The sequence below is a fragment of the Narcine bancroftii genome, chromosome 6 (genome assembly GCF_036971445.1).
Source record: "Narcine bancroftii isolate sNarBan1 chromosome 6, sNarBan1.hap1, whole genome shotgun sequence".
Lineage (NCBI taxonomy): Eukaryota > Metazoa > Chordata > Chondrichthyes > Torpediniformes > Narcinidae > Narcine > Narcine bancroftii.
Window position 1 is genome coordinate 129071493 of NC_091474.1, and position 24054 is coordinate 129095546.

General features: G+C 44.0%; 1 protein-coding gene and 1 long non-coding RNA gene across 6 annotated transcripts in view; one reads left to right on the plus strand and one right to left on the minus strand.

Annotated features, from left to right (window-relative positions):
* khdrbs2 (KH domain containing, RNA binding, signal transduction associated 2) overlaps window positions 1-24054 on the minus strand; it is a 513661-nt gene that overhangs the window by 19052 nt on the left and 470555 nt on the right. The gene's annotated exons all lie outside the window — the stretch shown is intronic.
* The window catches only part of LOC138736482 (uncharacterized), a 58819-nt gene that overhangs the window by 2985 nt on the left and 31780 nt on the right, over window positions 1-24054 (plus strand). For both annotated transcript variants that reach the window (XR_011340306.1, XR_011340305.1), the window contains exons 2-4: window positions 22048-22142; window positions 23234-23331; window positions 23437-23586. This is a non-coding gene — a long non-coding RNA (uncharacterized lncRNA). The remainder of the gene's footprint in view (window positions 1-22047; window positions 22143-23233; window positions 23332-23436; window positions 23587-24054) is intronic.

Consider the following 24054-nt stretch of genomic DNA (forward strand, 5'->3'; position numbering starts at 1 on the left):
CTGCCCGCCAAACTGTGAGGCGCCAAGATGCACGGTTTGAGGCGTTAACAGCCCACTGGCGATGGTCAATGTGGCAGGCACCAAGAGATTTCTTTAGGCAGTCCTTGTACCTTTTCTTTGGTGCACCTCTGTCACGGTGGCCAGTGGAGAGCTCGCCATATAACACGATCTTGGGAAGGCGATGGTCCTCCATTCTGGAGACGTGACCCATCCAGCGCAGCTGGATCTTCAGCAGCGTGGACTCGATGCTGTCGACCTCTGCCATAAAGCGCTCCAATGGATGTTGAGGATGGAGCGGAGACAACGCTGGTGGAAGCGTTCTAGGAGCCGTAGGTGGTGCCGGTAGAGGACCCATGATTCAGAGCCGAACAGGAGTGTGGGTATGACACATTTATAAATAACAATCAAACACAATATATTCCAATATTATGCAGATCTTCTTTCTTCATTCTTCATAAGCTCAGAGGTTACTAGCACATAGCCTTGAAAAAGAGTGATCTTTACCACTGGGCAACAGGCAAAGTCCAAAACACAACAAAATAAAGTCAGTTTGGGCTTGTCAAAGTACCTCTGTCTCCTGTAGAAGGCAGGCTTTGCTGATGGTCTGTTCAGAAAGCTGGTTTTGGTCTTGATCCGAACATGACTTACAAATCTTTTTTTTGTCCAGAATGGTCTTGACAATTTTTCCAGTTAGCCAGGAGTTTCGAGGCACTGAATCATCCACGATAATCACTATGTCTCCCAGTGTGAAGTTGTGTCTCATGTTAGATCATTTTTGACATCCCTGCAGTTGGGGAAGATATTCTTTAATCTATCTTTTCCAGAACAAGTCCAACATATACTGAACTTCTTTCCACCTACGACGAGCATATAGGTCTTCAATCTGAAACTGCTCTGGTGGCAGAGTCTTAAGGAGCAGAAGGTGGTTCGGGTTAAGTGGATCTGTAGAAGAGGGTAGCCTCAACTTCACTTAAAACTGCAAATTTAGGATGGAATTGAGGACCTTTTGCACTAATCTAATTAATCTTTCCCATACATCTTCATGGTGTGAGTCAGCAGGGGGATTGAAGATCCAATTGATTCCTTTCTGAAGCAGTGTATTATGGATTCGGCCACGATTCCAGCCTTTAATTGCCTCCTTCAACTTGTGCACAAAATTGATGTCATTGTCAGATCGTAGTTGTTTCATTGTAAAATAACACTTTAGTGTTTCACCACACTCCTTTCATCAACTACAACATCTGTGAAGGGAAGTTTATCAGGGAGAGACTCTGTCCAGTGGCAAATCAACCATCTGCTGTTGTCCAGGAGCAGTATTTATACTCTGACAAAACAACATATTTCATCATAATTTTTCTGATTGGCCCAGTGGCACCAGGAATCCAATATTCTTGGCATAGTCTGGATTGCAACCACCATGACCCACCTCTTCATGAACATATTGAAGAATGAGATCAGAAATGTGAAAATTTTTGTCCACTATGAAGGACGTTTCATCTCTTCTGGCATTGCTGCTCTGCTAAGTCCCCCCCACCCCCCACCCCTACTCTCCAGAATTGGGTTGAGTTTACGAATGTGGATTGTCCTCTTAACATTCATTCCCTTTCTCAGACTTGAGATTTCAGCTGCAAATCTATTCTTCTGGCAAAAGCAGATAATCTCCATTTCAGGATTAGCCAGTTCTTCAACTATGAGACCACTGCTTTCCTGAGACTCAAGATTTCCTGTCCCCTTTTGTGCAGATCTCTCTGATGGATGTTATCTGGATGAAGCTGAGCAAGAACACCACTTCCTTGTTTTCTCTTTCTGCTGTGATACAGAAGCAGTCCTTTAAGTCTGAGGATCCATGCTACTTCCCATTTTAAACGAGTCCAGGATGAGAAGTAATGGATTAAGTGGGTTACTGGATCCACTTCTTCAGACGTTATCTGAGCAGCATTTACGGTTATGCTCCTGATTTCAGAGACTTTGGTGAGATTTCTTCCAATCCATCAGGATTTTGAGGCCACTCTTCCTGAGGCCAAAGGATAACTGAGGTCCGTACACTCATATTTCCTTTTTCAGAAAAGATTTGACTTTCAAACCTCGAGAAGCCACGTCTGCTGGATTGTTAACTATGTTAACATCTCTCCACTGTAGTGCATGTGAGACTTTGGTAATTTCACCAACTCTGTTGGGCACAAAGGTTCAGAACTTTGTGGCCTTATTGTTGGTATATTTGAGCACAGAGATGCTATCGTCCAAAATATGGAGTCTGCTAGTTCCATCTACAGCTCTTTTCTCCACACCATGGTGTGCCATGGTGGCAGCAGACAACTCCATTCGAGAGATAGCGGCTGGCTTTAATGGAGCTTTTCCCCTCACAAACCCACAATGTGCCTGACCATGGTTCTTCAATAACAGGTAACTAACAAGTTCCATAACCCTCCTCACATGCCTCAGCAAAATGCTGCAGTTGAGCAGATGTCACCGTTCCAAAGTTTGTGGGCTTGAAGCATCTGTCAGCCATGAAAAGTCTTCCAGCTTATGAAGATCCTGAATCCAACATGTCCATTCCTGTCCAATGGAGTCTGGTGTCATATCATTCTAACCAATTCTTGGCAGTCAGGGCTACTGGTCCTAATATTCCTAGGGGAATCATATATTAAACTGACGGTTGAAAGAATCCCCCTTCTGGTGAGGGGTTGGTCTTTCAAGATAATTTTGAACTAAAACATCAGACTGAACACACCATTGTCCATCTAAAACCCTCTCCACAGGAAGGTTGTCATGGTCCAAGTCCAGATTCTTCATTTCTCTTGCTATTTCTGTTTCAAGTATGAAAGCCAACACATGACAACTGTTACTTATCCATTGGTAAGTAGAAAACCTCCCTTGAAACAAATCTGAGGCTGCTGAAGTGAGGTAGTCATCCACATAGAAGTTGTTCAAGATGATGCTTACAGCTTGAGGGCTAAACTGTTTCATATTGTCCTCAGCACACTTCCTAAGGGAAAAGTTTGTACAACTTGGAGATGAAGTTGCTCCAAATAGATGCACTATGATTCTGTATTCCATCATGTTCTGACTGTAGTCTCCATCAGACCACCAGAGGAACAGTAACAAGTCACAGTCTTCATTCGGTATTTTCACCTGGTAGAACATTGCTTTTGTGTCTGCAGTGATAATAACAGGTTCTGTATGCAATCTATTAATGTACTGGTCAGGTATGCCCCTTGTAAGAGCTGAGAATTTAGTGAAACTCCCTGAAATGTTGCTCCACAGTCAAACATCACTGGAAGTTTTCCCTTTTGTGGATGCAAAACCCCATGGTGTGGTAGATACTACATTCCAAGGCACCACCTGGTACTTCCTCTGTATAACCTTTGGATATCATGTCAGACATGAAGTTGGTCTAGTCTGAATGAAAGAAGGAATCCCTCTTGAATCTTCTCTTTAGATTCAGTGTACATTGTTCAGCAACGCTTCTATTGTCCAGCTTGCATATTTCTCTTTCCTTTAAAGGTAATCCAAAGCAATAATGGCCATCAACTAACTTGCCAGATTTTGAGACTAAATTCAAAAACTGCTCATCTTCTCTTGAAGGTTCTTGGTTGTCACTAAGTCACTCAGGAAAGTCAGTTCTGAACCGCTGTTCCCACAGCTCCTCAAGTTTCACAACTGATATCCCGTTAACACCTGTTGCTGTCTGCTCCCAAACATTGTCATTTTTTTTCCTCCTAATGGTCCATTAATCATCCAACCAAACATGGTTTTGACAGCGTAAGGTCCATCTCCCACACTCCATATTACATCTAGTGGTTCCAGAGACTTTGGTACATCTGAGCCAATCAGCAACTTTATCTCAGAGCCAATTTCAGGAAGATGAACATTCCTCAGATGAGACCAATGATTGATATAATTTTGATGTAGGAAGTTTCATTTGTGCACAGGCATGGTCTTCTGAGTGTATATGCCTGGGAGATTACAAAAATCGCTGTATGCCAGTCCAGTGACCTCTAACACTGAGACAATTCTAGTTTCAACAACTTCCCTTTGACCTGTAGTTCTCAATGGAATCCTTGACCTTCTTCCCTGAAGATTAAGCTTATTCATTAGCCTCACTGTGCAAAATGATGCAGTGCTCCCTGGGCCAGGAAATGCATAAGTATGTACTGTAGCATTCCCCTTCTTGACCTTGACGTGTACAGGCACTATTGAGAGTTTGCAGTTATCCTAACCTGCCCCAGGATTACCACTTGTCTGAACCGAGGCTACAGCACTGTTTTCAGCTGCTTCCAGTATTTCTTCCTGCTCCTTTTCCATTTCTTTCTTTCCTTGGTGTATTTGCAGCATCTGGGAGGCTTTAAACCACACATGTTGCAACTGAGTCACTTCCTATAGGTTTAGCTGATGTGTCCTTTACACCGACAGCCAAAATATACTTCATTTTCTTTTAGGAAAGTGATTTTCTCACTAGGTGCCCTATTTTCCAACTGTGGACACATCTCCAAAGCATGTCCACCTCCACAGAACAAACAGTTCTTCACAGCAGGCAAACTCTCCTTTTCCTTTGTTCCTTTATCATTTTCCTTATCTGCAACAGTCACCGTGGTGGCAAAGACACTTCCTTTTACTCTTGGATGGGGCTGTGACTTGGACCTCCTTACATCGTTGCTCACTGTTGGAGTGTCTTTGACATCTCCAAATACTGGATCTGTTGCAATCTGCACTTGCCTTTCAAGGAAATCCACCATATCCTTAAAAGTAGCTCTTTGATTATGTTTTTCCTGGAAATCACAGACCACAGTTCTCCATATATCCCTCAGCCAGTAGGGAAACTTCCTTATGACGACAAGCATATTAGCAGGCATGTCAAGCTCATGCATGTAGTTGATTTCTTCCATAGCATTACAACATCCTCTTCAAAAGAGAGCGTGTGCCTGAAGAGCTTCTGTGTCATCTGGTTTTATTGACCACCATGAAAGAGCCTTCTCCAGATAAGCTGTAGTAATTTTATGCTCTTTGCCAAAATGGTCCTGAAGTAAAGATTTACCCTTCCTGAATCCTCTGTCTGAGGCAATATGTAGGCAACTCTTTACAAGTTCCCTTGGCTGTCCACTCGTGTACCATTGCCGATAATAGAGACAATCTCTGGGGTTTTGGTTCTTGTTTTCAATATTGTATGCAAAAGATTTAATAAACACCATCAAAAACTTGAATCTCCTTCATGGGTATGGAAGAGAGACACTGCAGCTGGATTAATGATGCAGGGATTTCATTTTGCCTTTCCATGACTGAGAATATGTTGCTCTGTTCAGTGTTGCTTGTAGCAGATAATATAGCTGGAAATGTCACATGTGCATGGATTTCTGATGCTTGACTAGAGTGTCCGGGAGCTGTGATGAGAGATTGGATTTGAGCTACAGCTCTGTCTGCAGTTGTTTTGGTGTTTGTCGATTGGTAACACCCTGCTTTGGGAGGATTTATCCATGTGTATGCACATCTTGTAACTGTGGTACAAAAGGATCTGCCATCACATTAATTGTTTTCCTGTTGTCCTTTCTCAATATATGACTCCATACCATCAGACACTTTAGATAAGTTACTTCAAACACCGGATCCTTCTGAGGCTCCTTGTACCTTCACTTTGGCCACAGTAACAGAAATGTTTGCTTCCAGCTCCAGCTGCTCTTTTTTCCTCCTTAACTGTTCCTCCTGCTCTTCCAAGCATTATTTATCCTTAAGCTATTTTTTGTTCAAGAAGATCGGCCACTTCAGCCTCAGCCTTTATACGTGCAGATGTAGGACTTGTAGAACTGGAAACTCTGGAACTTGATCCGGAAGAACTTTGTTTGCTTCTCCTGCTTCCAACATTTGACACAGTGACCTGGTTGTATTTCGTCTTGAATGTCAGATGTTGCCTTAATACTTGTCTCTTTCTCCAGATGGAATTACACATCCTTTGCATCTTCATCCTCTTCACCTCTATTTTGTGACACACCTTCAAACATTTCCAAGTTGTTGATTTTAAATTCAGTCGATGTCTTCCTCAGCAGTTTTACAGGGTCTTCATTCCCATCAACCAAAGCCACCTCTTCTTCTATTGGCTGTTTCAACCTCACCACTTATATCGAGGTTCTGCCGCTTCAGTTCTGATTTGAGATCTACAACCCACAAGTCTGCGATGCTTCACACCCCAGCGGCGACAATGGAAGCAGCAGCAGTGGCACCCATTTTACATGTCTCCCTCCAACCGTCCACTGAGCTCGAGCACCAAGCACGCACAACACAAGCCCAAAATCAACAGTCCCCAAGGACAAGCTGCAGCACCTCCAAACCGTGTTCAGACTTGCAACAAATACACAGAAGGAATCCAGAAACATAAACCTACTGCTTCTGATGGCTGTGATGCGCTGCTGTCAACGAACGAGTTTCCACCATGGCAGCAGGTAATGATAGCGCTGTGATTCTCGGCAAATGACTCTACCAGCGTGTATATAGGACATTCTGCTCTAGGATTAGAAGCCCTGAACCTCTCCGTAGCCGATGCTCAGACCAGTGGAGGTGGATTGCTGTCAGAGGCCTGCACTCAGTATTTCCAACATGGCTACCATATTGATTTCAGTCTCACTCCAAACTGAAGACAGAAAACAGTCCAAATGTTCCAACAATATCCATTCAGTTCTGTCATAGATATGGCTATTCTTTTTGACTAAAATTGCCATATACTTTCTGTTGACTAAAATATAGCAACTGGCATCCATAAAAAAGCTGCGCAGAGGTTAAGTGGGCCCTTCACTGTGACGTGTTTGAATAAATTCATAACAAAGTCCAGATGCATTTTAAATTGTTCATTAGTGAACACAAAAGGACTCATAATGTGGTAACGATTATTCTAATGTGAGAATATCCATGAACTCGGCAATGATAACATCCTTGCTACAGTGACTAATGCCAATGGAAAATATCAAAGCCCTACTCACCCACCGACTATCCTGCCATACTAGTTAACGCGGGCTAATGACTCTCCAAAACCTTGAAATCTCCATGCATGCCCCAACAACCAAAGTGTGCGCACTGGAAGAAACAAAATGTGTGTGGCCTCTGGATCCTGGGACACCCGAAGCCATGGCTGCAGCAATAAACAACACGATCAAGTGAATTCTGGCTCCTAAAGGTAGTCTGAGATTAATTAGTGAGATATATAATGCCCTGTGGGTTGACATTTGGCTACAGTCTTCTTACTGGATCGAGGAACTCAAAGGCCATGCAAAAAGCTACGATGGACAATCTGACAATCCAACATACAGGAATCGCAGAGGGTCTCATGAATTTTGGCTGTTCTGAGGTTCATTGTAATTGGTTCCTGTGAAGAAACTCCTGACGTCTCCACCAGATAATACCAGGATGGGTTTATTCACTTAAAAATAGGGGCATTAAGATTCTGGGGAACAGATAGGTAAGTGGGGATGAGTCCACAGCCAGATTAGCCATATGCTTGTTGAATGGCAGAGCAGGCTTGACGGGCCAGATGGCCATCTCCTTTGCTCCAATTTCATACAATCTTATAGTCAAAGAGATACAGTATAGATGTGGTGTTGGAATGGGCATGTAAATATATAGATACAGATGTGGTACATTTTGGAATGGGCATGTAGTCAAGGAGATAGAGATGTGGTTTGGAATGGACAGACAGTGAAGGAGATGCAGATGTGGTTTGGAATGGACAGACAGTGAAGGAGATACAGATGTGATTTGGAATGGGCAGACAGTGAAGGAGATGCAGGTGTGGCTTGGAATGGACAGACAGTGAAGGAGATACAGATGTGATTTGGAATGGGCAGACAGTGAAGGAGATGCAGGTGTGGCTTGGAATGAGCAGTGAAGGAGATACAGATATGGTTTGGAATGGGTAGTGAAGGAGATACAGATGCGGTTTGCAATGGGCATACAGTGAAGGAGATACAGATGTGGTTTGGAATGAGCAGTGAAGGAGATACAGATGCGGTTTGGAATGGGCAGTGAAGGAGATAAAGATGTGGTTTGGAATGGGCAGACAGTGAAGGAGATACAGATGTGGTTTGGAATGAGCAGTGAAGAAAATACAGGTGTGGTTTGGAATGAGCAGTGAAGGAGATACAGATGAGATTTGGAATGAGCAGACAGTAGAAGAAGCTACAGATGTGGTTTGGAATGGGCAGAGAGTGAAGGAGCTACAATTGTGGTTTGGAATGGGCAGACAGTGAAGGAGATACAGATGTGATTTGGAATGGGCAGACAGTGAAGGAGACACAGATGTGGTTTGGAATGGGCATACAGTGTAGTAGATACAGATGTGGTTTGGAATAGGGAGTGAAGGAGATACAGATGTGGTTTGGAATGGGCAGAGAGTGAAGGAGATACAGATGAGGTTTGGAATGGGCAATGAAGGAGTTACAGATGTGGTTTAGAATGGGAAGACAATGAAGGAGATGCAGATGTGGCTTGGAATGGGCAGTGAAGGAGATACAGACGTAGTTTGGAATGACCAGTGAAGGAGATACCAATGTGGTTTGTTATGGGCAGACAGTGAAGGAGATACAGATGTGGTTTGGAATGAGCAGTGAAGGAGATACAGATGTGGTTTGGAATGGGCAGCCAGTGAAGGAGAAACAGATGTGGTTTGGAATGGGCAGTGTAGGAGATACAGATGTGGTTTGGAATAAGCAATGAAGGAGATACAGGTGCGGTTTGGAATGGGCAGTGAAGTAGATACAGATGTGGTTTGGAATGGGCAGAGAGTGAAGAAAGTACAGATGTGGTTTGGAATGCACAGACAGTGAAGGAGTTACAGATATGGTTTAGAATGGGCAGTGAAGGAGATGCAGATGTGGTCTGGAATGGGCAGACAGTGAAGGAGATACAGATGTGGTTTGGAATGAGCAGTGAAGGAAATACAGATGTGATTTGGAATGGGCAGACAGTGAAGGAGATACAGATGTGATTTGGAATGGGCAGACAGTGAAGGAGATACAGATGTGGTTTGGAATGTAAATATAGTGTAGTAGATACAGATGTGGTTTGGAATGGGCAGAGAGTGAAGGAGCTACAGATGTGGTTTGGAATGGGCAATGAAGGAGTTACAGATGTGGTTTAGAATGGGAAGACAATGAAGGAGATGCAGATGTGGCTTGGAATGGGCAGTGAAGGAGATACAGATGTGGTTTGGAATGACCAGTGAAGGAGATACAGTTGTGGTTTGGAATGAGCAGTGAAGGAGATACAGATGTGGTTTGGAATGGGCAGCCAGTGAAGGAGATACAGATGTGGTTTGGAATGGGCAGTGAAGGAGATACAGATGTGGTTTGGAATAAACAATGAAGGAGATACAGGTGTGGTTTGGAATGGGCAGTGAAGTAGATACAGATGTGGTTTGGAATGCACAGACAGTGAAGGAGTTACAGATACGGTTTAGAATGGGCAGTGAAGGAGATGCAGATGTGGTCTGGAATGGGCAGACAGTGAAGGAGATACAGATGTGGTTTGGAATGATCAGTGAAGGAGATACAGATGTGGTTTGAAATGGGCAGAGAGTGAAGCAGATACAGATGTGGTTTTGAATGGGCAGACAGTGAAGGAGTTACAGATGTGGTTTGGAATTGGCAGACAGTGAAGGAGATACCGATGTGATTTGGAATGGGCAGACAGTGAAGGAGATACAGATGTGGTTTGGAATGGGCAGACAGTGAAGGAGATACAGATGTGGTTTGGAATGATCAGTGAAGGAGATACAGATGTGGTTTGAAATGGGCAGAGAGTGAAGCAGATACAGATGTGGTTTGGAATGGGCAGACAGTGAAGGAGTTACATATGTGCTTTAGAATGGGAAGACAATGAAGGAGATGCAGATGTGGTTTGGAATAGGCAGAGAATGAAGGAGCTACAGTTGTGGTTTGGAATGGGCAGACAGTGAAGGAGCTACAGTTGTGGTTTGGAATGGGCAGACAGTGAAGGAGATACAGATGTGATTTGGAATGGGCAATGAAGGAGTTACAGATGTGGTTTGGAATGATCAGTGAAGGAGATACAGATGTGGTTTGAAATGGGCAGAGAGTGAAGCAGATACAGATGTGGTTTTGAATGGGCAGACAGTGAAGGAGTTACAGATGTGGTTTGGAATTGGCAGACAGTAAAGGAGATACCGATGTGATTTGGAATGGGCAGACAGTGAAGGAGATACAGATGTGGTTTGGAATGGGCAGACAGTGAAGGAGATACAGATGTGGTTTGGAATGATCAGTGAAGGAGATACAGATGTGGTTTGAAATGGGCAGAGAGTGAAGCAGATACAGATGTGGTTTGGAATGGGCAGACAGTGAAGGAGTTACATATGTGGTTTAGAATGGGAAGACAATGAAGGAGATGCAGATGTGGTTTGGAATAGGCAGAGAATGAAGGAGCTACAGTTGTGGTTTGGAATGGGCAGACAGTGAAGGAGCTACAGTTGTGGTTTGGAATGGGCAGACAGTGAAGGAGATACAGATGTGATTTGGAATGGGCAATGAAGGAGTTACAGATGTGGTTTGGAATGGGCAGACAGTGAAGGAGCTACAGTTGTGGTTTGGAATGGGCAGACAGTGAAGGAGATACAGATACGGTTTTGAATGGGCAGACAGTGAAGGAGTTACAGATGTGGTTTGGAATTGGCAGACAGTGAAGGAGATACCGATGTGATTTGGAATGGGCAGACAGTGAAGGAGATACAGATGTGGTTTGGAATGGGCAGACAGTGAAGGAGATACAGATGTGGTTTGGAATGATCAGTGAAGGAGATACAGATGTGGTTTGAAATGGGCAGAGAGTGAAGCAGATACAGATGTGGTTTGGAATGGGCAGACAGTGAAGGAGTTACATATGTGGTTTAGAATGGGAAGACAATGAAGGAGATGCAGATGTGGTTTGGAAGAGGCAGAGAATGAAGGAGCTACAGTTGTGGTTTGGAATGGGCAGACAGTGAAGGAGCTACAGTTGTGGTTTGGAATGGGCAGACAGTGAAGGAGATACAGATGTGATTTGGAATGGGCAATGAAGGAGTTACAGATGTGGTTTAGAATGGGCAGTGAAGTAGATACAGATGTGGTTTGGAATGCACAGACAGTGAAGGAGTTACAGGTGTGGTTTAGAATGGGAAGACAATGAAGGAGATGCAGATGTGGCTTGGAATGGGCAGTGAAGCAGATACAGATGTGGTTTGGAATGACCAGTGAAGGAGATACAGTTGTGGTTTGGAATGAGCAGTGAAGGAGATACAGACGTGGTTTGGAATAAACAATGAAGGAGATACAGGTGTGGTTTGGAATGGGCAGTGAAGTAGATACAGATGTGGTTTGGAATGCACAGACAGTGAAGGAGTTACAGATACGGTTTAGAATGGGCAGTGAAGGAGATGCAGATGTGGTCTGGAATGGGCAGACAGTGAAGGAGATACAGATGTGGTTTGGAATGATCAGTGAAGGAGATACAGATGTGGTTTGAAATGGGCAGAGAGTGAAGCAGATACAGATGTGGTTTTGAATGGGCAGACAGTGAAGGAGTTACAGATGTGGTTTGGAATTGGCAGACAGTGAAGGAGATACCGATGTGATTTGGAATGGGCAGACAGTGAAGGAGATACAGATGTGGTTTGGAATGGGCAGACAGTGAAGGAGATACAGATGTGGTTTGGAATGATCAGTGAAGGAGATACAGATGTGGTTTGAAATGGGCAGAGAGTGAAGCAGATACAGATGTGGTTTGGAATGGGCAGACAGTGAAGGAGTTACATATGTGGTTTAGAATGGGAAGACAATGAAGGAGATGCAGATGTGGTTTGAAATAGGCAGAGAATGAAGGAGCTACAGTTGTGGTTTGGAATGGGCAGACAGTGAAGGAGCTACAGTTGTGGTTTGGAATGGGCAGACAGTGAAGGAGATACAGATGTGATTTGGAATGGGCAATGAAGGAGTTACAGATGTGGTTTAGAATGGGCAGTGAAGTAGATACAGATGTGGTTTGGAATGCACAGACAGTGAAGGAGTTACAGATACGGTTTTGAATGGGCAGACAGTGAAGGAGTTACAGATGTGGTTTGGAATTGGCAGACAGTGAAGGAGATACCGATGTGATTTGGAATGGGCAGACAGTGAAGGAGATACAGATGTGGTTTGGAATGGGCAGACAGTGAAGGAGATACAGATGTGGTTTGGAATGATCAGTGAAGGAGATACAGATGTGGTTTGAAATGGGCAGAGAGTGAAGCAGATACAGATGTGGTTTGGAATGGGCAGACAGTGAAGGAGTTACATATGTGGTTTAGAATGGGAAGACAATGAAGGAGATGCAGATGTGGTTTGGAATAGGCAGAGAATGAAGGAGCTACAGTTGTGGTTTGGAATGGGCAGACAGTGAAGGAGCTACAGTTGTGGTTTGGAATGGGCAGACAGTGAAGGAGATACAGATGTGATTTGGAATGGGCAATGAAGGAGTTACAGATGTGGTTTAGAATGGGCAGTGAAGTAGATACAGATGTGGTTTGGAATGCACAGACAGTGAAGGAGTTACAGATACGGTTTTGAATGGGCAGACAGTGAAGGAGTTACAGATGTGGTTTGGAATTGGCAGACAGTGAAGGAGATACCGATGTGATTTGGAATGGGCAGACAGTGAAGGAGATACAGATGTGGTTTGGAATGGGCAGACAGTGAAGGAGATACAGATGTGGTTTGGAATGATCAGTGAAGGAGATACAGATGTGGTTTGAAATGGGCAGAGAGTGAAGCAGATACAGATGTGGTTTGGAATGGGCAGACAGTGAAGGAGTTACATATGTGGTTTAGAATGGGAAGACAATGAAGGAGATGCAGATGTGGTTTGGAATAGGCAGAGAATGAAGGAGCTACAGTTGTGGTTTGGAATGGGCAGACAGTGAAGGAGCTACAGTTGTGGTTTGGAATGGGCAGACAGTGAAGGAGATACAGATGTGATTTGGAATGGGCAATGAAGGAGTTACAGATGTGGTTTAGAATGGGCAGTGAAGTAGATACAGATGTGGTTTGGAATGCACAGACAGTGAAGGAGTTACAGATACGGTTTTGAATGGGCAGACAGTGAAGGAGATAGAGATGTGGTTTGGAATGAGCAGAGAAGGAAATACAGATGTGGTTTGGAATGGGCAAACAGTGAAGGAGATACAGATGTGATTTGGAATGGGCAGACAGTGAAGGAGATACAGATGTGGTTTGGAATGTAAATATAGTGTAGTAGATACAGATGTGGTTTGGAATGGGCAGAGAGTGAAGGAGATACAGATGTGGTTTGGAATGGGCAATGAAGGAGTTACAGATGTGGTTTAGAATGGGAAGACAATGAAGGAGATGCAGATGTGGCTTGGAATGGGCAGTGAAGCAGATACAGATGTGGTTTGGAATGACCAGTGAAGGAGATACAGTTGTGGTTTGGAATGAGCAGTGAAGGAGATACAGATGTGGTTTGGAATAAACAATGAAGGAGATACAGGTGTGGTTTGGAATGGGCAGTGAAGTAGATACAGATGTGGTTTGGAATGCACAGACAGTGAAGGAGTTACAGATACGGTTTAGAATGGGCAGTGAAGGAGATGCAGATGTGGTCTGGAATGGGCAGACAGTGAAGGAGATACAGATGTGGTTTGGAATGATCAGTGAAGGAGATACAGATGTGGTTTGAAAAGGGCAGAGAGTGAAGCAGATACAGATGTGGTTTTGAATGGGCAGACAGTGAAGGAGTTACAGATGTGGTTTGGAATTGGCAGACAGTGAAGGAGATACCGATGTGATTTGGAATGGGCAGACAGTGAAGGAGATACAGATGTGGTTTGGAATGGGCAGAGAATGAAGGAGCTACAGTTGTGGTTTGGAATGGGCAGACAGTGAAGGAGCTACAGTTGTGGTTTGGAATGGGCAGACAGTGAAGGAGATACAGATGTGATTTGGAATGGGCAATGAAGGAGTTACAGATGTGGTTTAGAATGGGCAGTGAAGTAGATACAAATGTGGTTTGGAATGATCAGTGAAGGAGTTACAGATGTGGTTTGAAATGGGCAGAGAGTGAAGCAGATACAGATGTGGTTTGGAATGGGCAGACAGTGAAGGAGTTACATATGTGCTTTAGAATGGGAAGACAATGAAGGAGATGCAGATGTGGTTTGGAATAGGCAGAGAATGAAGGAGCTACAGTTGTGGTTTGGAATGGGCAGACAGTGAAGGAGCTACAGTTGTGGTTTGGAATGGGCAGACAGTGAAGGAGATACAGATGTGATTTGGAATGGGCAATGAAGGAGTTACAGATGTGGTTTAGAATGGGCAGTGAAGTAGATACAGATGTGGTTTGGAATGCACAGACAGTGAAGGAGTTACAGATACTGTTTTGAATGGGCAGACAGTGAAGGAGATACAGATGTGGTTTGGAATGAGCAGAGAAGGAAATACAGATGTGGTTTGGAATGGGCAGACAGTGAAGGAGATACAGATGTGATTTGGAATGGGCAGACAGTGAAGGAGATACAGATGTGGTTTGGAATGTAAATATAGTGTAGTAGATACAGATGTGGTTTGGAATGGGCAGAGAGTGAAGGAGCTACAGATGTGGTTTGGAATGGGCAATGAAAGAGTTACAGATGTGGTTTAGAATGGGAAGACAATGAAGGAGATGCAGATGTGGCTTGGAATGGGCAGTGAAGGAGATACAGATGTGGTTTGGAATGACCAGTGAAGGAGATACAGTTGTGGTTTGGAATGAGCAGTGAAGGAGATACAGATGTGGTTTGGAATGGGCAGCCAGTGAAGGAGATACAGATGTGGTTTGGAATGGGCAGTGAAGGAGATACAGATGTGGTTTGGAATAAACAATGAAGGAGATACAGGTGTGGTTTGGAATGGGCAGTGAAGTAGATACAGATGTGGTTTGGAATGGGCAGAGAGTGAAGGAGCTACAGATGTGGTTTAGAATGGGCAGTGAAGGAGATGCAGATGTGGTCTGGAATGGGCAGACAGTGAAGGAGATACAGATGTGGTTTGGAATGATCAGTGAAGGAGATACAGATGTGGTTTGAAATGGGCAGAGAGTGAAGCAGATACAGATGTGGTTTTGAATGGGCAGACAGTGAAGGAGTTACAGATGTGGTTTGGAATTGGCAGACATTGAAGGAGATACCGATGTGATTTGGAATGGGCAGACAGTGAAGGAGATACAGATGTGGTTTGGAATGGGCAGACAGTGAAGGAGATACAGATGTGGTTTGGAATGATCAGTGAAGGAGATACAGATGTGGTTTGAAATGGGCAGAGAGTGAAGCAGATACAGATGTGGTTTGGAATGGGCAGACAGTGAAGGAGTTACATATGTGGTTTAGAATGGGAAGACAATGAAGGAGATGCAGATGTGGTTTGGAATAGGCAGAGAATGAAGGAGCTACAGTTGTGGTTTGGAATGGGCAGACAGTGAAGGAGCTACAGTTGTGGTTTGGAATGGGCAGACAGTGAAGGAGATACAGATGTGATTTGGAATGGGCAATGAAGGAGTTACAGATGTGGTTTAGAATGGGAAGACAGTGAAGGAGTTACATATGTGGCTTGGAATGGGCAGGCAGTGAAGGAGATGCAGATGTGGTCTGGAATGGGTAGGCAGTGAAGGAGATACAGATGTGGTTTGGAATGAGCAGTGAAGGAAATACAGATGTGATTTGGAATGGGCAGACAGTGAAGGAGATACAGATGTGGTTTGGAATGGGCAGACAGTGAAGGAGATACAGATGTGGTTTGGAATGATCAGTGAAGGAGATACAGATGTGGTTTGAAATGGGCAGAGAGTGAAGCAGATACAGATGTGGTTTGGAATGGGCAGACAGTGAAGGAGTTACATATGTGGTTTAGAATGGGAAGACAATGAAGGAGATGCAGATGTGGTTTGGAATAGGCAGAGAATGAAGGAGCTACAGTTGTGGTTTGGAATGGGCAGACAGTGAAGGAGCTACAGTTGTGGTTTGGAATGGGCAGACAGTGAAGGAGATACAGATGTGATTTGGAATGGGCAATGAAGGAGTTACAGATGTGGTTTAGAATGGGAAGACAGTGAAGGAGTTACATATGTGGCTTGGAATGGGCAGGCAGTGAAGGAGATGCAGATGTGGTCTGGAATGGGTAGGCAGTGAAGGAGATACAGATGTGGTTTGGAATGAGCAGTGAAGGAAATACAGATGTGATTTGGAATGGGCAGACAGTGAAGGAGATACAGATGTGATTTGGAATGGGCAGACAGTGAAGGAGATACAGATGTGGTTTGGAATGTAAATATAGTGTAGTAGATACAGATGTGGTTTGGAATGGGCAGAGAGTGAAGGAGCTACAGATGTGGTTTGGAATGGGCAATGAAGGAGTTACAGATGTGGTTTAGAATGGGAAGACAATGAAGGAGATGCAGATGTGGCTTGGAATGGGCAGTGAAGGAGATACAGATGTGGTTTGGAATGACCAGTGAAGGAGATACAATTGTGGTTTGGAATGAGCAGTGAAGGAGATACAGATGTGGTTTGGAATGGGCAGCCAGTGAAGGAGATACAGATGTGGTTTGGAATGGGCAGTGAAGGAGATACAGATGTGGTTTGGAATAAACAATGAAGGAGATACAGGTGTGGTTTGGAATGGGCAGTGAAGTAGATACAGATGTGGTTTGGAATGCACAGACAGTGAAGGAGTTACAGATACGGTTTAGAATGGGCAGTGAAGGAGATGCAGATGTGGTCTGGAATGGGCAGACAGTGAAGGAGATACAGATGTGGTTTGGAATGATCAGTGAAGGAGATACAGATGTGGTTTGAAATGGGCAGAGAGTGAAGCAGATACAGATGTGGTTTTGAATGGGCAGACAGTGAAGGAGTTACAGATGTGGTTTGGAATTGGCAGACAGTGAAGGAGATACCGATGTGATTTGGAATGGGCAGACAGTGAAGGAGATACAGATGTGGTTTGGAATGGGCAGACAGTGAAGGAGATACAGATGTGGTTTGGAATGATCAGTGAAGGAGATACAGATGTGGTTTTAAATGGGCAGAGAGTGAAGCAGATACAGATGTGGTTTGGAATGGGCAGACAGTGAAGGAGTTACATATGTGGTTTAGAATGGGAAGACAATGAAGGAGATGCAGATGTGGTTTGGAATAGGCAGAGAATGAAGGAGCTACAGTTGTGGTTTGGAATGGGCAGACAGTGAAGGAGCTACAGTTGTGGTTTGGAATGGGCAGACAGTGAAGGAGATACAGATGTGATTTGGAATGGGCAATGAAGGAGTTACAGATGTGGTTTAGAATGGGTAGTGAAGTAGATACAGATGTGGTTTGGAATGCACAGACAGTGAAGGAGTTACAGATACGGTTTTGAATGGGCAGACAGTGAAGGAGTTACAGATGTGGTTTGGAATTGGCAGACAGTGAAGGAGATACCGATGTGATTTGGAATGGGCAGACAGTGAAGGAGATACAGATGTGGTTTGGAATGGGCAGACAGTGAAGGAGATACAGATGTGGTTTGGAATGATCAGTGAAGGAGATACAGATGTGGTTTGAAATGGGCAGAGAGTGAAGCAGATACAGATGTGGTTTGGAATGGGCAGACAGTGAAGGAGCTACAGTTGTGGTTTGGAATGGGCAGACAGTGAAGGAGATACAGATGTGATTTGGAATGGGCAATGAAGGAGTTACAGATGTGGTTTAGAATGGGCAGTGAAGTAGATACAGATGTGGTTTGGAATGCACAGACAGTGAAGGAGTTACAGATACAGTTTTGAATGGGCAGACAGTGAAGGAGTTACAGATGTGGTTTGGAATTGGCAGACAGTGAAGGAGATACAGATGTGATTTGGAATGGGCAGACAGTGAAGGAGATACAGATGTGGTTTGGAATGGGCAGACAGTGAAGGAGATACAGATGTGGTTTGGAATGATCAGTGAAGGAGATACAGATGTGGTTTGAAATGGGCAGAGAGTGAAGCAGATACAGATGTGGTTTGGAATGGGCAGACAGTGAAGGAGTTACATATGTGCTTTAGAATGGGAAGACAATGAAGGAGATGCAGATGTGGTTTGGAATAGGCAGAGAATGAAGGAGCTACAGTTGTGGTTTGGAATGGGCAGACAGTGAAGGAGCTACAGTTGTGGTTTGGAATGGGCAGACAGTGAAGGAGATACAGATGTGATTTGGAATGGGCAATGAAGGAGTTACAGATGTGGTTTAGAATGGGTAGTGAAGTAGATACAGATGTGGTTTGGAATGCACAGACAGTGAAGGAGTTACTGATACGGTTTTGAATGGGCAGACAGTGAAGGAGTTACAGATGTGGTTTGGAATTGGCAGACAGTGAAGGAGATACCGATGTGATTTGGAATGGGCAGACAGTGAAGGAGATACAGATGTGGTTTGGAATGGGCAGACAGTGAAGGAGATACAGATGTGGTTTGGAATGATCAGTGAAGGAGATACAGATGTGGTTTGAAATGGGCAGAGAGTGAAGCAGATACAGATGTGGTTTGGAATGGGCAGACAGTGAAGGAGTTACATATGTGGTTTAGAATGGGAAGACAATGAAGGAGATGCAGATGTGGTTTGGAATAGGCAGAGAATGAAGGAGCTACAGTTGTGGTTTGGAATGGGCAGACAGTGAAGGAGCTACAGTTGTGGTTTGGAATGGGCAGACAGTGAAGGAGATACAGATGTGATTTGGAATGGGCAATGAAGGAGTTACAGATGTGGTTTAGAATGGGAAGACAATGAAGGAGATGCAGATGTGGCTTGGAATGGGCAGGCAGTGAAGGAAATACAGATGTGTTTTGGAATGGGTAGGCAGTGAAGGAGATACAGATGTGGTTTGGAATGAGCAGAGAAGGAAATACAGATGTGGTTTGGAATGGGCAGACAGTGAAGGAGATACAGATGTGATTTGGAATGGGCAGACAGTGAAGGAGATACAGATGTGGTTTGGAATGTAAATATAGTGTAGTAGATACAGATGTGGTTTGGAATGGGCAGAGAGTGAAGGAGATACAGATGTGGTTTGGAATGGGCAATGAAGGAGTTACAGATGTGGTTTAGAATGGGAAGACAATGAAGGAGATGCAGATGTGGCTTGGAATGGGCAGTGAAGCAGATACAGATGTGGTTTGGAATGACCAGTGAAGGAGATACAGTTGTGGTTTGGAATGAGCAGTGAAGGAGATACAGATGTGGTTTGGAATAAACAATGAAGGAGATACAGGTGTGGTTTGGAATGGGCAGTGAAGTAGATACAGATGTGGTTTGGAATGCACAGACAGTGAAGGAGTTACAGATACGGTTTAGAATGGGCAGTGAAGGAGATGCAGATGTGGTCTGGAATGGGCAGACAGTGAAGGAGATACAGATGTGGTTTGGAATGATCAGTGAAGGAGATACAGATGTGGTTTGAAATGGGCAGAGAGTGAAGCAGATACAGATGTGGTTTTGAATGGGCAGACAGTGAAGGAGTTACAGATGTGGTTTGGAATTGGCAGACAGTGAAGGAGATACCGATGTGATTTGGAATGGGCAGACAGTGAAGGAGATACAGATGTGGTTTGGAATGGGCAGACAGTGAAGGAGATACAGATGTGGTTTGGAATGATCAGTGAAGGAGATACAGATGTGGTTTGAAATGGGCAGAGAGTGAAGCAGATACAGATGTGGTTTGGAATGGGCAGACAGTGAAGGAGTTACATATGTGGTTTAGAATGGGAAGACAATGAAGGAGATGCAGATGTGGTTTGGAATAGGCAGAGAATGAAGGAGCTACAGTTGTGGTTTGGAATGGGCAATGAAGGAGTTACAGATGTGGTTTAGAATGGGAAGACAATGAAGGAGATGCAGATGTGGCTTGGAATGGGCAGGCAGTGAAGGAAATACAGATGTGGCTTGGAATGGGCAGGCAGTGAAGGAAATACAGATGTGGTTTGGAATGGGTAGGCAGTGAAGGAGATATAGATGTGGTTTGGAATGAGCAGTGAAGGAGACACAGGTGTGGTTTGGAATGGGCAGGTACGTGAATATAAAATATATTTCCAACCTTTTCTGGACAGAGTTGATGGTGTTTACCCTGCCAAATATGTTCACTTTACTCCACAAAGTGTGTCTCAGTGACATACACATCCCTTCTTTGCACATTTCCCCACACAAAGTCTACAATGGAATGATTGCAGATTAATATCAACCATTATTCTGATTTAGGAAAAGGAAATCTTTAACAATTTAAATACCAGTCAGTTCAGGATGTGGTCTTCGCTGACAAGGCCAGGACTTATTGCCCTCTCTTTGTTAGGCAGGGGAGTGGTGAGCTGTCTTCTCATGGACCTCACTGCTGTTATGAATCAATGAATCACTTTGGGACTGAAGCCACCTTTGACCTGACCACGTGGATTACAGCTTCCCTTCTGTGAAGGACACTGGTGAACCAGTGGGTTTTTAATGGCAATTTAACAATGTTATTTTAATAACACTAGCTCTATTATTCCAGAATTCCAGACCAAAGCTAAAAACAAAAGGTGAGGTTGAGATGGGGGGAGTTGAAGGGAAATATTTCATACAGCGAGTGGTGGGTCTCTGGAACAGGCTACCAGGGGCAGTGGTGGAAGTTGATACAGTAAAATGCCAAGCAATTGGCAAAAATAAATTGCGCCAAATAAATAAGTAAAAAACACGAAAGTTGACGATTGGCGCACCTCGCCGTTAGTTCGCCAATCGCGCAGCACACATACTCAAGCAACCGATAAGTTTACTGATCTAGCATCTACCAATCCCCATAGGTGCAGGATGCTTGGGTTTTCCCTGCATAAGCAGCATTGAAGAGGACAGACACAGGAATATGAAGGGGGTGGAGGGATATCTATCAGGCCCACGCAGGGGAGCTTTAATGTGATTTGGACATCATGCTTGGCACAGACTGTGGACTGATGGATATGGTCCTGTGCTGTACTCTTCTCAGTTCTATAAATTTCAGATTTATTGTCAGAGTACATACATGACATCACATGCTACCCTGAGATTCTTTATCTGCGGGTGCGGCAGAATTACCATTTATTGGCAGTACAAAAAAAACTGTACTCAATGTACACATGTAAACAAATAGAGAAATGTAAACAAACTGACCGTACAATACAATAAAGTGCACAAGTAAGGGTCTTTAAATGTGTCCCTGATTGAGTTTGTTGTTGAGGAGTCTGATGGTGGAGTAGTGTCAGCTGTTCCTAAACTGGACGGTGTGAGTCTTGTGGCACCTATACCTCTTTCCTGATGGTAGCAACAAGAACAGAGCATGTGCCGGGTGGTACGGATCCTTGATGTTTGCTGCTGCTCTCTAACGGCAGTGTTCCCTGTAGATGGTCTCGATGGTGGTGAGGGGTTTATGCCTGTGATGTCCTAGGCTGTGTCCATTACCTTTTGTAGGGCTTTACACTCAGGGCTATTGGTGTCCCCATACCAGACGGTGATGCAGCTGGTCAGCACACTTTCCACCACTGATCTGTAGAAATTTGCCAGGGTTTCCGATGTCATACCAAATCTCTGCAAACTCCTGAGGAAGTAGAGGCACTGACATTCTTTCTTCATGATGCCATTAGTGTACAGGTACAGGAAAGATCCTCTGAGATAGTGACTCATGGGTCATCTGAGATATAAATGGTCATGGATCACTGAATGTAATTTGAATTCCCTCCCTCTGGACTATTCAGCCCTAAGTAATCACTCTCAGATTTGAAATTCCTAATATTGGAGTAAAATTCAGAGATCCCAAATCAGTAGGAAGAGAACCCTACTGTTTCTGAGATTTCGTGGAGTTCAATGCAGTATATAAATCCTGGTTATTGTTAAACCATGTGCAATATGACAAGATACCACCGCTCAATATGATTAATTGAGAGCAAAGAAGATTAAGAGGGGATTAAACTTGAGGGAATTAAGATTATTAAATGTCTTGCTGAGGAAAACAAGGAAAACTTTGTTCTGCTCTCTGAAGGGTCCATAATGGAGAACAAAGATTGAAGACTGTTATTGCGATATCCAGGCTTAAAAGCAGAGTGGGAGACCGACGTGAGAGAAATGAACAAGGAGGTATGAGGACAGGCTTGGGAATGGCATGAACTGGTGAGAGCTTTCAAAGCTTTGGCGTGGACATGGTCACTGGTTTTGCCTGCTTCCCTGATTTGCTTCTGGGCAGGACACTTGCTTTTCATTTTGCACAATCTGCTATCCAACAGGGCAGTGCCGACTTCACCTAGGCATTCTCAGCACATTGTATGGCTCTAGCAGAGTACTGAAGGTTAATTATCATTATACCTGAACTATGTCCAAGCAATAATATATTTGTACACCACCTTATTAAAGAAACTAAAAGGACTGACTTGGCCAGAGGTCTGCCGCTGGTGCAAGGGAAAATGACCCTCTGATGGATTCTTGACAATGAGAGTTATGCAGCCATACATAATAAACTGTCCAAAAAGGAAGCAAAGTGAAAGGAACTTGAAACAACTGAACTACAACTCCAAACTACAGAATGACCTCACTCACTGGATTCAGCCACTGCTATCTCTGGTAGATATGGAAAAGCTCTGACGAATTTCTGATTATATTAACACTTTGATGGACACACTGCTCATTCTGATTTTTTAAAATTTAAATTTAGACAGACAGTACAGTAACAGGCCATTTCGGCCCACAGGTCCGTGCTGGCCAATTTACACTCAATTAACTTACACCCCTAGTATGTTTTGAAGGGTGAGGGGAAACTGGAGCTCCTGAAAAAAAAACCTGTGCAGACACAGGGAGAACGTACAAACTCCTTACAGACAGCACGGGACCCGAACCCCAGTCCCGATTATTGGTGCTGTAAAGGCATTGCATTAACCAGTACGCCAACTGTCTTCAACCTACATACAAAAACACACACACACACACACACACACACACACACACACACACACACACACACACACACACACACACACACACACACACACACACACACAAAATTGCAGAAAGACTGTGATGAAGGGATAACTGAAGTGCATTGATATCTTGTTGCCTGGTAAAGAGCTGGTAAAATACTTGAAAGGACATTATGGAAGGCTTTGGTGACAAGCTTAAAAGTAATTAGACTGAAATCTCTGATGGCTAATCTCAGAAACCTTTTCTCGTATTCCTAGGGATGAAGGAGAAATGAGGTGTAATTTGAATCTTTAGCACACAACCAATCATTTGCGTAGGTTCGCACCAGCACCACCCCAGGGACATTCATTTGCAAGTATTTTGTTTCAACATCTCTGTGTCCATTAATTATTTGAATTGAGTTCAAGGTTTGGTGTTACTTAGGAATTAAAAACTCTGTTTTTATTACTCATGATTTCAGTGTCTTTTAACATCAAACAACAATAAAGTGAAGACAAATAGGAGATGGCAGGTTACAGAATCTGGGGAAAAACGCAATCTGCTGGAGGATGATCAGCTAACACTACATTGAACAGTAATGGAATGTATTTGGTGAGATGACACTAAGAAGGTAAAAAGACTTTGCACTGTATTTTTTTATATTGTGAATAAATATTATTTGTGGGGGGAAATATCAAAGGGAGAAAAGAATGGATGATATTTTGGGCTGGAACCATTTACCTAGACTGAGAGAGCAGAGGGGAGGTGACTAAGCATAATGAGGTCAGGATGGGAGGGGTTGAACAGGGGCCAGAAGGGGATTGATGAAGGAGAGAAGGGTGAAGGACCACAGGCAGATGGGAAGATGAAGACAATTGACTGAGAGAAAGCACTTCACTGGAGGCATGCAGCTGGTCGAGCAGCATCAGGGGAGAAATGAACGGTTGGCATTTCGGGTTGGAACCCTTCACCAAGACTGAGAGTGCAGAGGGGAGGGCCAGTAGGGGATTGATGGGCCAGGGTGGGGGGGGGGGTGAAGGATGACGGACAGTTGGGAAAGGGGAGGCAGCTGATTGGCAGGTGCTGGTCAGCGGGAGAG